At 44.1% G+C, this 12682-nt stretch overlaps 1 protein-coding gene across 4 annotated transcripts in view; it reads right to left on the bottom strand.

The window, feature by feature from the left end:
• LOC132392716 (SPATS2-like protein) overlaps positions 1 to 12682 on the bottom strand; it is a 219685-nt gene that overhangs the window by 96813 nt on the left and 110190 nt on the right. Inside the window, exon 1 of one of the 4 annotated variants that reach the window (XM_059966990.1) lies at positions 4873 to 5068. The exons of the other annotated variants lie outside the window; for them this stretch is intronic. The gene's annotated coding sequence lies outside the window, so the exon portion shown is untranslated. Of the gene's footprint in view, positions 1 to 4872; positions 5069 to 12682 lie in introns of those variants that run through there. 4 annotated transcript variants of the gene reach the window in all.

The raw sequence follows: 12682 nt of genomic DNA, 5'->3' as shown, positions 1-12682 counted from the left end.
CACATTCAGCTTCACCTGCCAACACCCCACCTCCTAACACACCCATCTACACATTGCCTGTGTAAGCTTCCTCCACATTTTCCTTTCACTATAAAAGCCCTGGAAAAAGCAGTGTGTTTTCCATTCTCCCCCTTTCCATCTGTTCCTATTGAGGTGTCCTGTACTTGATTTGCTTCCCAGTGACTTTGCAAATAGCACGGACTTTGCTTTTAGGATATGGAAAGAAATTCTACTTTCCAGCATAAATGAAAATTCCCTCTCAAAAATAATTCCAAGAATGAATATCCTCATTAGGGTTGGAATCAATGTTGAAAATATCTATAATAAAATAGCATTCCAGCAAACTGAAATATACAATGAATATTTAAACCAAAAAAGGCAGAATTACTTCTGGCAGTGATGTGGAGGAAGGGAAGAGTGTAATCCAATCCCCGCAGCAAATGAAGGCATTCCTACAGATCCTTACTGGAGTTGTTTTGCAGGCATTCCAGGGATTTATCCAGCTGTGACACAAAGGGTACTATCTCATTTTGAGCATTCCCAGTGCAAAAGCAAATGTAACTTAGTTATTACCACATAGAAGGCCATTCAATCCTTTAAATTCATGCCAGCTCCCAGCAACCCCATTCCTTATTCTGCACAATCTGCCCCAGCCTGAAATTTATTGTCTCTCTCACACACCCATCAGGTCTTGTTTGGTTGATTTTAACACAGAACCATGCTACGGGTGAATTAATTAACGCAGCAGCCCACTTTTGGGATGTAGGAGGAACCCAGAGCATGCGTGGGGCACCCTACGTTTAGGGGGCGGTTGGGGGAAGAGAGGAAAACCCACACTGACAGTACCCAAAGTCAAGATCACTGATGTAGTGAGTCAGCAGAACTACCACGTCACCATTAATCAGCAAAGATCAATGAGAAGATGTGCTAACTAACAAATGATTCAAAGTGGGTTGGGAACTGATGTGTGCTTCAAAATCAAGGTAGCATTTGATTTGAGAGGCCCTCCTCGGCAGTGCTGCTTGCTTGCAGCATCAGCTGTCGACTAGTGCAATGAATGCAGCCTCTGTAAGTCAGTTTGAAAGGGAGACTCAGATTCCTTTCTAGTGAGCTGGACAAGTGGACCAGTTAACAGTCTCAGGAAGAACAGCCTTCGATAAATGAAAGTTTCAAAAACACCAAAGTGGTTGAACTGGCTATCTCACAAAAATGGGTTAAAGGGTCAGAAAGACCCTGTCCCATTCAGTTTAATTCAGACAGAAGTCAATTTTACGCTGCCTCGCTGCCTTCTCACTATGTTCATTTATGGAAGCGGTCCGCACCAGTCAGAGTGCTCATGGACTGCAGACGTGGTTACACTACATAAAGTCAGGCTGAAGCTCTTAAAGGGAAGGTGCATTCAACAGTATTTTGCCAGCCAAGCTTTCTGCTTCCTTTTCCCTCTGCCAGCAGTTTATCATCCTTTGTGAAGCCTCTGCTTGTTCTCTCACTCGTGAAACCCAACCAGTGCGCCCACATCTGGGAGCAATCGGTCTGAGCAGAAGACTTGAAGACTGCCAAACATCCAGCTCTGTAACTGCCTGCTGTGCTGAGCAAATATGCAGACGTGGAGCAGCAACTGGAATAACCCGGCATTAGGCCTGCAAGGAGTTGATGATCTGGCAGGTGTCTGTGCTCGAGGGGAACGGAACAGTAAGCAGATGGGTCTTTCATATTGCTTAATGTCACGATCACATGTATGAGGTTAGGGCCAAGCAATGGCTGGCGCAGAAAATCCCAAATGGCAGCGTGGACCGACTTGCTTGCTGGCAAGCATTAAGTGTGTACTCAATGTGCCCAGATGTGTCTGCACATGGAACAGATGCCATTTTGGAAGCTGAAAAGGCCTCATGTCACCAAAGCTCGAATAACACTCGCCCAGTTGTCCTGCCAAAGATATCAATGAGCAGGAGCCACGTTTGTGTGAATTCCTCGGATGGAAAAGCAGTGAATGGAAGAAGCTTCATTACCCACTTAGTTTCTTTTCTATTTTGCCTCCATGTTAATTCTCACATCTCTCTTTTTTTTCTCTGCGCCAAGTGAAAAATGAGACGTTTTGCTCTCAGGCCTCTGCAATGTAGCTGCATCACCAGCTGTCAGGAAGCGGGCAAACTGACTCACAGACACCTGACCAAGGTTCAGTCATCCCTATGTGGGAAGTCATATGCACAAGCCTGGCCTTGACTCAGGGATAGAATCCTCATCAGGTATTGATGCACCATCAATAACTCTAGGAGGCTGTAAGTGAACGATAGGGTTTTTCTAACAGCGAAAAAGGGAGCGCGACCATGTTGAAGACCGAGGGGAGGAGCAGTGCCCCAATTGCCTTTATACAGGGGTCTGTGGGAGGAGCCACAGGAGCAGTCAGCAGAGGGGCGTGTCCAGACAGGTATATGTAGTTCACCACAGGCATAAAAACGAAGCTGGCGCTCACAGCCCTGTGCTGAGGGGTTGATCCACCATCAATAACTCACTCTGAGACGTAAAGGCGAGATATCGGCTTTTATTGACTGGAAGAAGGAACAAGCAGTGAGTGACCACCATACTACATCCTAGAGACTGAGAGGCCAGGCTCAGGCCTCAAACACCTTTATACAGGGGTCTGTGGGAAGAGCCACAGGAGCAGTCAGCAGGGGGTGTGTCCAGACAGGTATATGTAGTTCACCACAGGGGTATCATCTTCTTGGAGGTGCCACCTTTAGGATGAGCTGGCGAACACAGGTCCCAGCTGTCCTCTCAAATACACACAATGGATCCCGCATTAAATTCCTTAACATATTCCAAGCATTTGGCATCTTAGTACCTTGAAGGATAAGAACACAGGCCATTTTGGAGCATCCCAATGTTCATTGCCCTCCAAGTCATACCCTACCTGGCTTAGACATTCATCATAGTTGGCTCAAGATCTTGAAGCTCTCTGCACAATAGTTATATGGGCGTACCCTCATTATACACTTGAGTGGCCAGGGATTCAATGTGTCATCAAGGGCAGTTTGGGTCTGGTTCCAAGTGCCAACCCCAAAAGCATCGTCACAGCTCATCATGAAGAAAACAGAACTTTCTTTTTGACTGTAAATGACTGAGTTAGTTACCTTCTCCGCCACATCTAAAAACAGACAGTTAGTTCAGATCCTCGTTGTGCTCTGTGTGCACTGACCACAGGGTTGTCGACATTACCAAGACAGCAGTTCACAAGTGCTTCAGCTGCTCTGATGCAGTGAGTAACGCAACTTCAAAAGCACGGCTTTTTATGCATACCACACGGTGCATTCATCCACGTGTGCAGTTCAGCAGCTGACCACTCTTCCCTTTATGGATCCTTGAACATGTACATCTGGATCCTCCCTTATCTCATCCTGACCACGTTACTAGTTACCATATTGAGCCTATGAAATTAATCTGAGTGCTGGGGTAATGCATCTCCGATGTCATACTCGGAGGCGGGGGAAATTAAAAAAATGCATTATATTATTACTGGTGCTTAAAACTGTTTGACATTCTTTTTGAAATAAAATTAGAATAATGACAGTACTGGCTCATGAAGCTGCATATTTCTGTTATAAATGTAATCTCTATTCAAAGTGTTAAATAACAGACTAAAAATCAATGTCATCTGGACCTGTAAAAGCCAGCGTGTAAATTAAGGACACTTCCCATAATGGAATATCTGGAAATAACCCAATTGTCCAAACATTTATGCAGCATCTGAAATCATTTTGAAGTTACTAACAAAAATTGTAGCTGGCTTGTCTCTGACGTGCCTTCCTTCTTCCCTGCTTTGTGATGCTACATCCTACTCTAATGTGTAATAATGTTGCGGTAGCATCCACCAGGAATTAATCAACTTTTATACAACCTCTTTTCCTAATTGCATATGCTACATAATTTGAAAAAGAGCACAAAAATATATGAAATAGCCACAAAATAGCAATATTTTACATGTTGAACTAATCATAAAGATTCTATGAAAATCTTCATGCATGAAGTTGAATTTGGGTAAAGTGAATGTGTGGCTGAGAAAATTTCAGTTGCACAGAAGCAATATTAAGTAAAGGACGAAGGGTTTTTCTCAGTCAGCACTATGACTGTCAGCTGTGTAAACAGAACAAACACATCAGGTAAAACTTGTATTTAGAAAATATTTCATGGAACTGCACAGACCCAGCACATTTAATAAAAACAGAATGTGGTAGTAATAGAATAGGCATCCATTCATATGTAAATAGAAAGCCTGGATTTGACTTTAGAGGTCTTCAGCCAAACCACATACATTAACTCCTCATACAAATACTGAGATTCCATTATTGCTCCCTAGACATGCACAACGCAGATTTCTGAACAAATGGCAGCTGAGCCGAGTCGTGGGATTTAGCTCCCTGCCTGCACCAACGGTGAAGAGATTCGTCAGAATCCGATGACCGTTCACAACCAAATTATGCTGGAGCTTTAAGACAAAAGCTGTCTGCAGTCTGCATTCTGTCTGTCTGTCACTGCTAGCCTGCACAAGCCCCTGCCTAAAAGCCAGACTTACAGCCTGATCCACACAGCAGGCAAAAGCAAGGTTTGCCTGTCATCTCGGCAGGAAATCAGACCTCCTATAGAGAGGACATTGAAAGAATGTGCACAAAAATTAAGATACTAGGAAGATGCAAAATGCTTCAGCAAAACAGAAATCCCCACTTGGCTAAAAAATAATTTTATCCTCAAGCACTCAGAATTAAGTCAATCACTCTGTCTCTGAACTTGCCTGGAATACAGGGCAAGTCAGCTGAAAGCACATTTGTAAAAAGAAAAGGCAGTGTGTCTCTATGGCAATAATTAAGGTTACTTTACCTCAAGGGAAGGTCTTTGGTAGTTCTGTTGCGGTAGATAATAAAGATCAGGCTGATGGTGCGCAGCCTAAAATATCCAGAAGCTGTAGTGAATGAAGCCCTCAATTCAGCCGGCAAAATAGTTCAGACAAATGCTGGCTCTGACCTCTTGGAAGAAGTTCTCTACATTTATCAGTGTGTGCAAACAGAGCACACAGCTGCCAAATGCAGCCCTTCCTTTGCTCTGCCAATATTCTCCTTCCTGTCTCGCTCAATCTTTCCATTCACTGCAGCACAGAGAGAAGAAGGGAACTGTTAAAAAAAATGCTGCCACTGAAGAGTTCGAATCACAATTGCAAATTCTGTTGAAAAGGGCTTGCCATTTTCAGCACACCATTCTCCAGCCTGCACAGGAAAGAAGGAAGCCATTGGGTGTTTAAAACAGAATTATAAACTGGGGCATTTAGCTCAGTGCTTTGCTAAAATATTCAGAGGAGAAAAATATTCTTCCTCAAATTCCAGAGATAATTTTTCTCAGAAAATTTATCCTAATTATGTTATTAGATGACATCCACATGTGTCCATCAGCGCTGGCACTGAGTTCCAGGTGCCAGACAAGGTGATCTCATTGGCATGGTATCCTGGGGCACTTCTCTTCCCCATGCATCCATCATGATTGACATCACCGTCTAAGAGTGAGTGTCCACACACCCATCATTACCTTCTCGTGCTCCTGGGGCACAGTAGCATGGTGCTTTACGATTCCAGCGACCAGCGTTCGTTTCCCGCTGCTGCCTGTAAGGAGTTCATACGCTTTCCCCGTGACCGCGTGGGCTTCCTCCCACAGTCCAAAGATACACTGAGTGGCAGGTTAATTGGTCATTGTAAATTGTCCCACGATTAGCGAGGATTAAATCGGGGGGGGGGGGGGGGTTACTGGGTGGCGTAGCTTGAAGCCAGAAGAGCTCACTCCATGATGTATGACAATAAATAGTCTGCCAAACCACATTTTTTAATCTTCTTTCAGAATCCATGTTGCAACTGCTTAATGATGGGCATTTGTGAGTCCACATCTGGAGAGCAGTGTACCTTTATTAGAACAATACTCAGAATCTTTTTCCCAAGGCAGGGATATCAAAAATAAGAAGGCAGGGGTGAGGAAGGAGTTTAAAAGGGATGAGGGACAATATTTTTTTAAAAACACAGAGAGTGGTTGATCTGTGAGTCATACTGCCAGAGGAGATAAGCTTAAGAGACATTAGGCATACCCACTTAAATAGGTAAGGCATAGAAGTATGTGGTCTGGATGTGGGCAAGCTGCATTGGCAGGGGTGAGAATAAGGTTGGCATAGATGTGATGGGCCAAAGGGCTGCTTTCTGTGCTCTACAACACCATGAATCAATGACTCAATGGTTCAGCAAAATGTAAGCAATCCTAGTTTGGTCCTCTCTGCTTTGCCAATGCTATCCTGGGTGTTGTTTGCCTTTTAAGTGACAGCTGTTCCCTCCTCTGCAAGGCAGAGTTGAAATGTATAAAAACAGTGGAAACTTGGAGGCATTGAGCTGAACTCGGGGGTCTTGACAATCACCCACTGGGTCGACATTGAGGGTCACCGGTGGAAATACCAAGAAAACTGATGGCCAGTAAGTCCAGTTGTCCCTTCTGTTCTTCATTTGATAGCAATCTGTCTTTTATGCAATAAAAACTCTGTCATTGATATTTCATTTAGCCTGGTTCTCTGAAGTGGGAGTAGGGGAGGTGGATGGGAGTAGTATGAGCAGTTGGAGATGGGAAGATCCAGGTAACAGTAAACAGCAAACTGTGGAACAGGAAGATGGAAGTGTGAGGGTAAAGTGGAAGTGGGGAATCAGGAACCCAGTGTGCTGGTCAGCAAGCTGGCTGTGACGAAGGAAGAGCACTGGCAATTGGGACAGCCTGTAGTGCTGGAGAGTCGAATAACTACAGATACTGCATTATTTCTTGTACCGAGGAGCTCTTCTGGTCACACTTTCAAGTCAATCACTTCAAAAAGTTTGAAGTTCAACATACATTTATCATCAAAGTATGTATACACCGCACAGCCTTGAGGGTCATCTCCTTACAGGCAGCCACAAGACAAAGGAATCCAAAAGAACCTATATAAAAAAAGACATACTTCTAATTGCTTTTTGTCAAGCCACTCGTCCAACTCATGGCTGTATCGATGGACCACTGCAAAGCCACCTGGGATCTTGGTCAGAAGGCACGCTTGGAGCAGGTGGAGGACGTTCTGGGTTGGGGCACCCCAGGTGCAAGCTGAGATTTGTTGGGTGCCCCATCAGTATTTTGGCATGTCAACTTCTGAGTCTATTTGCGACTGTTCAGCTGTTTCTGGAAGCTGTAGTAAAGCCGGGGAGGAGCAAGGTGGGGTCATCAATCAGATCTCCACCAGGGGGCGCATTGGTGTGCCAGTATTGGCACCATTCAATGTGTTTGTCACAGGAGTCGAGGTTTTTTGGGTTATAGAAAAGTTTTAAATTAGATTAGATTAGAGTAGATTCAACTTTATTGTCATTATGCCAAGTACAGATAAAAAGCCAACTGAAATGCAGTCAGCATCTAACCAGAAATGCAAAGAATCGTGTTATTTACAAAATAACTGAATAAAAAGTAAGTGCTACAACACACAAATATACAAGTACTGAGACAGTACAATATGTGTACAATACTGCTTAGTGCTGTGATGTGAGGTTCAGCAGGGTCATAGCCTCAGGGAAGAAGCTCTTCCTGAGCCTGCTGGTGCAGGAGCGGAGGCTACTGGATGGGAGGAGAGTGAAAAGTCCATGGTTAGGGCGAGATGCATCCATTTCACCCTGCCCAGGCAGGGTTTATGGTAGATGTTCTCAATAGTGGGTAATTGGGTGCCGATAATCTGCTGGGCAGTTTTCACCACACGCTGGAGTGCTTTGCGGTCCGATACGGGACAATTGCCATACCACACTGAGATGCAGACGGTGAGTATGCTCTCAATGGTACAACGGTAAAAGTCCGTCAGTATCCTGGGACAGAGGTGAGCTTTCTTGATGCTCCTCAGGAAATAAAGGTGCTGTTGCACCTTTTTGATCAGGATGGAGGAGTTCAGGGACCAGGTGAGATCATCAGAAATGTGGACACCAAAGAATTTGAAGCTTGATACACTATGCTCCACTACAGCTCCATTGATGTAGATGGGAACGTGAGTGTGGCTCCTAGCATGCCTGAAGTCCTCAATGATCTCCTTGGTCTTCTGGGTGTTAAGGACCAGGTTGTTGTCGGCACACCACACGGCCAGGTGCTGGACCTCGTCCCTGTAGGCCGTCTCGTCATCTCCTCTGATCAGGCCAACCACCGTGGTGTTCTCTGCAAACTTTTATGGAGTTAGAACCAAGAACAGGAACGTAGTCATAGGTGAAAAGGGAGTACAGAAGAGGGCTCAGCACACAGCCTTGAGGCACGCTGGGATTTCAGGATTTGAGTCAGGCAGCTGAAGCATTTTTGAGGAGTTTACAAACTGGAATGTTGTTGGGCATATTTTAGATATGCTCGTAGAACTTTGCTGAAGCCACTGGTCCATGGATCTCCAGGGGTGCAATTCCACTCATTGTTGGAAGCCATTGAACAGGTGTGGATTTCAGGGCTCTGGAGATTATTCTCATGGAAGTATGGAGCTGTGTATTGATGATGTTTGTGTGAGCACTTCTCCCCCAGATGGGTGCACGATATTCGGCAACTGAGAAACATAGTGCTAGGCTGGATGTTCATAGGACTGACTGGTTAGCACCCCATTTAGTTCTTGCTATCTTCTTGATCATGGTCATTCTGGATTTTAGTTTCTTTGCAACACTTTAAAGGTAGATCTTGTATGAGAGAGTTTGATCTAGTGTGACTCCTAAGTGCTTTGTATGTGTATCTTTGGGTAGCTGTTTGTCATTTAGTTTGACATTAAGTTTAGCCGATTGTCCAGATGAAATATTGAAGTTACTGTTTTGTTGCCGTTCATATTTAGGTACCACCTTGAGAAGTAGTTGATATCTTGGGTAAGGGTTTTCTCAAGGATTTGACATTATTTGATTGAAAGGCAATCGTCTACGACCTGGATCAACACGTTGATGTTGTGTGGAGGCTTGCGTGCTTCAAGGACTCTATCGGGCGATACCAACTCAGGGTTGCCCAAGTTGGAACAGCTGTGGATGAGATGATGAGATGTCAGACAAAGATTATCCAACCCTGGCTCCCAAATGGACAAACTTGCATCTGGCCTTCCTGGGCCACACTTCATCATGTATCAAGCCAACACTTCGATGTAAAACACACAATGTGCAAAGGGGAAGAATAAACAAATCGTGCAAGCAATAAAAGTTATCAAATAGCATCTAGGAGTCCTCGGACACGAAGCCCGGAGCAGCTGCAGCAGGCCCACAGCCTCAGCCCAGACCGCAGAGCCCACAGACACAAAGCCCAGAGCAGACGGAGCAGGCAACCGCCTCAGCTCCAGTGCAGCGCAGAGTGGAGTAAATGTTGCTGAGCAGCAGGCAGAACCATCCCAACCTTCACCTCTGGTCCCAACACCCTGCCTTTTCAATACATCTGCTCCAGCATCCAAACATCGGGTGGCACCTCAGTCTAAGACCAGGTCCTGTCACGTCAATATGCTCTAGGCCTGGACCTTGCCTCTACGTTTTGGCCCGTACCCGACCTTTCCAAATTGGCCTGGTGCCTCAGTTGATTAAACCTCGCTCTCAGGCCTCAAATCTGTCTCTTCTCCACTCAGCTTAGTTTGACCTCACCTCACTATCACCCCGGCTTCACCTCGCACCCGCACGCTTCGACCCTCGACTCAGGTGCACCATTAACTGGCCTCTTCAATGCTTGCGGTTGTCATTTACCATAATTCTATGACCAAAAAAAGTGTTATTAATAAAGTATTCAGTCGTATTCCTTGATTTGCTAACCACCAGTAAGTTGCCACTCTCTTTCAGTAGCCCCATCTTAAACCAGAATCAGTAAGCAATTTCAGCCTGTGTTGGTGCTGGCTGCTTCATCTCAGAGAGCATCCTCAAGCAAGATCTCTGATTTACATATGCAATGTCCTCATAACAAGTGAGGAAAGGCCATCTTTCACTTGTCATGAAAGCTGCAGAGCATTACTAAGCTGTGCCACACCTTTAGCTTGGATTCCTCCAGGCCTACCTGCAAAAAATATCTAAATATTTCCAGTGATCATCAGAAGCTGCCCATGAAAACTGTCAGAACTTGGTTTCAATGATATTAAGGTATCCCCTTCCCAATCCGTGTTGAGTGTAACTTAAGTCCTATACTAAATAGTTAGCTTCCTGCTCACATGATGGACACTGAATATTGCTTGTCTGAGTCCCTCAGGTCAAAAGCATGCATTGCATTGAAAGAAAATTTCTTCTGTAAGGGATTAAGAGATTTTCTTTTGGCATAACCCTATGCCCAGAAAATGCCACAGCTTATTGAGCCCTGATAAAGTTGAAGGAATTAAGGTTCTTCACCGACTCACAGACCTATTGTCTGACACCATGGCACTGTACTTCAGCATCAGGTTAAATGCTCATTCTCTCCTCCAAGTCCTTAAGTTGATGATGCAAGTATTCATGCTGTGGCAATGATCTGGAACTGCTGCTGTGTCAAGAGTCCTGATATTTTAGATAAGGAATTAATAATTAAACTGAGGACCAGTCCGACTCTGAATGATCACACACCACGACTTCAAAGAGCGCGGAATTCTTGTGGCCAATATTTATCTCCTAACCAAGGTCACTGAAAAAGGTTATCTGTTCATTGACATATCACTGTTTGTGGGATCTTGCTGTGTGCAATTTGGCTGCTGCTTTCCCGACATCATATTTCAAAATACTTTGTTGACCATAGCACACTTTGAGTTATATTGAGGTCTTGAAAAAAATTATATAAAAGCAAGTCCTTCTTTTTCAAATTAAAACCAGGCCTGTTTGAAAAGATCACAAACAAGAGAAAATCTGCAGATGCTGGAAATCTGAGCAACACACACAAAATGCTGGAGGAACTCAGCAGGCCATATTGTGCGTGTTGCTCTGTTTGAGAAGATGCTACTGATCTCACTCAAGTAGATTGTTACTGCTGTGCTTTATAACTCAAAAACATAAAACTAATTGAAAGGAAAACACAGAGCCAGGAATAACATGTCCTCTCTTTATTTACTGTATTGAGGTGCTGACTTATGACATGGTGGTGTAACAATGTATGCCATTCACATACTTTGTATATGTAACCCATAATGAATTATTCAAACAAAGAATGCTTAATCAAACAATATATTTACAATATTACTCAAATACAACTGAAATATGAAATATACAACACACCTCCTTGCTTAGCTATAAACTCCAACTCAATGTAGAATGCATCTCAACTCAAATAGGAAACATCTTGCTCTCTAGTCATCTTAGTGTATATACACAGTATACTAAATAATACAACTACTATACAGACATCCATAGCACAGACAAATTGGAATTGTCACATGCAGGCTTAAAGATTTAATCGCTCTGGAGTATTTCTTACTCTTAAGGGATAATGTCTTTCTGGACAAGGGTGGCGTGTGTCTCTCTGACCTGGCAGGTGAGACTTGTGGCTGTGAAATGATCTCAGGTTCTGGGGCCATCTCTGTGGTGGCTGTAGGAGCTGACTCTGAGACTGCTGGAAGTGGTTCTGACAACTCTGTAGACCTTTCTTCTAGATGTGTTGGCATCCCGAACAGTGCAAGACAAGCTGCTCGAACTGTCGATCTTTCCCAGGCCACCAGACAAAGCTTCGATCCAATGTTTTCATTTTGATTGTGCCTAGATAACCAGCATGTAGTTCATACAATGCTTTAGCTCTCGGCTCAGATGGTACGACAACTCACAATCTCCACGTAAGGCAACCTCTGTCAAGGGCAAGTTCATCTCGGCGCTGGTAAAAGTGGGGAAACTGTAATCTGCTGTACAATCCAGCCATGTAGACTTGAGACAGCATGGGATCTTTTCTGGTTTCCCTTTGAATCATTTCTGTCTTAATAGGGAAACTTTTGATTTGCATTAGGGAGAATATGTCAAGAGGAGTGCCATCTTTTGCAATTTTTCAGGTATTTCCTACTCCAAAGGAAAATGGGTCAATCTGAAGGGTTTTGCATGATTAGTCATCCTCTTCAATTTAATCTTGCATTTGTGTCCTCCAAGAAACAGAGCCCATCTCGACATTTATGCTGCTGCTGTTAGAGGAACACCCTTCTGTGATTGAAAATTGGCATTAGAGGTTAACGATCAGTAATGAAGTAAACTCTATCCCATGCACGAACGAGTTGAAATGTTTTGCGCCCCAAACCAGACTCATGTCATTCTGTGCATAATTTTTCTCTGCAGACACAAAGGCTATAGCGTATTCTCTTACATCACTCATAACATGTGACATGACTGCACCCTTACCAAAAGGGGAGGCATTACAGAAAAGCTTCACTGGATGATGTGGATCATAATGTGCGAGTACAGTGTCTGTTGTCACCATTTCCTTTGCCTTTTGGAAAGCCACCTCACACTGCTTTGACCATTGCCAGTTGTTTCTGATCTGCAATAATGAGTTCAAGGGATGGAGCAGAATAGCCAGGTTTGGTAGAAACCTGTTATAGTAATTGACAAATCATAAAATGGACCAAAAGTGTGACACGTCTTTTAGCCTTGGGATAGCCACCACTGCTTGAGTTCAAATTAACTGTAGTTCATATTGGCCTCTGTCAGTTCCATGTTGTTTTCTTGTTCACGCCTGTTCTTTC

The sequence above is a fragment of the Hypanus sabinus genome, chromosome 4 (assembly GCF_030144855.1).
Source record: "Hypanus sabinus isolate sHypSab1 chromosome 4, sHypSab1.hap1, whole genome shotgun sequence".
Lineage (NCBI taxonomy): Eukaryota > Metazoa > Chordata > Chondrichthyes > Myliobatiformes > Dasyatidae > Hypanus > Hypanus sabinus.
Note: the sequence above shows the minus strand (reverse complement) of the source record. Positions and strands in the feature narration are given on the sequence as shown.